Here is a 1,481-nt window from a genome sequence, read left to right on the forward strand (position 1 = left end):
CCCAGAACAAAGCCAAGCTTCAGTAGTGTGACTCAGTGACTACAACTTCCCTAATGTCCCAGCCCTCCAGTCTGTTTCTCCCTTTCCTGGAGGAGAGCTGAGCTTCTGGAGACACTTTCCCATTTCTAGGGGACCCCTCAATTAACATTTCTTCTTCCCTCTTTTTCTCTGCTCCAGTTCCATCTACATCTTCCTAATCACATTAGCAACCTCAGATCTGATCCTGCTTCTGCACAGTGTACCCAAAAGAGGGCTTCAAGTCAAGAGAAGATGGGTTTATGGTCATGAGAAATGGAAGGAGCTTTCCTAGGATGAAAAGAGGCCACATCCGTAATGCATAATGCTTGGCACAGGAAAGGTGCTCTTACAGTAGTTGCTGTTAAGATATTTGCATAGTCCTAAAGTGACTCCCTATTGGCTGCTTATTAGTTGCAAGGGAGAAAAAAACAAAAGGAGTAACCAAACAATGGAGAAATTGCACAACACTTTGACCAGCTGATCAAAATAAACCTCATTTCTGCAGGACAGATGACATAATGTGTCTCCTGATGTGATACCTTAGATAGAACACACATCACCCGGACAGTATCTGGGCTGAGATTGCATAACCTGAGTCTAACCACGAGGAAACATCAGATAAACACACAATGAGGAATATGCTATTCAAACAAAAAATGGTGTGTAGTGCTCACTTTGGCAGCACTAAAATTGGTGTGATAAGAGAAGATTAACATTGCTCCTGCACAAAGATGACACACAAATTTGTGAAGAACAAAAAATGGCATGGGGTGGGGTGGTGGGGGATCGACACCATAAAAGCCAGATTAAAGGAGGTGAAAGAGACATGACAACAAAATGCAATACCTGGCCCTGCACTGAATCCTGTACTGAAGCTGGAAAAATGTTATAAAGACAATTAATAAGTTAATTAACAGAAGTGATATATGGAGGGTAGATTAGATAAAGTACTTTGTCAAGTATTAGGTTATGTATTAGAATATCCCTCTTCTTAGGAAATACACACTGAAAAATGTAGGAGTAAAGGGCCAGGAAGCATGTAACTCACCCTTGAATGGTTCTGAAAAAATTACATTATATGTGTCTGTATGTGGAGCAAGTGAGAAACATGCAAATAATAAAGCAAGTAGAGTAATGATGACAATAGAGGTGCTCCTTGTGCTATTTTTATTTTTGAAGCTTTGTTGTAAGTTTGAAGTTATTGTTGAAATAAAAAGTGCAAAAATATAGCTGTAGCTATGCCAATTCTCATATATTCTTCAAGTCTGAACCTTCTGAACCAGGGCAAAGACGCTATGAGGCCGTGACTCTGTGAAGCTACTCAGACTTATAAAGTGTCATGAGCTGGGAAATAGTTTGAACTTGCCTATAATTCTGAAGCAAATGCTCCATGACAGCAACCACTTTCGGGGCCACTGGGCCTCATGGACTGAGGAGGGCCCAAGGCAGGGTTGGGGCGTGAA

The 1,481-nt window shown here is 41.3% G+C and overlaps 1 pseudogene; it reads left to right on the forward strand.

Moving 5' to 3' along the window:
• The first annotated feature begins 684 nt into the window (after positions 1 to 684).
• LOC138387948 (U6 spliceosomal RNA) lies at positions 685 to 784 on the forward strand (annotated as a pseudogene).
• Positions 785 to 1,481: the final 697 nt, after the last annotated feature.

Source organism: Eulemur rufifrons, chromosome 1 (genome assembly GCF_041146395.1).
Source record: "Eulemur rufifrons isolate Redbay chromosome 1, OSU_ERuf_1, whole genome shotgun sequence".
NCBI lineage: Eukaryota > Metazoa > Chordata > Mammalia > Primates > Lemuridae > Eulemur > Eulemur rufifrons.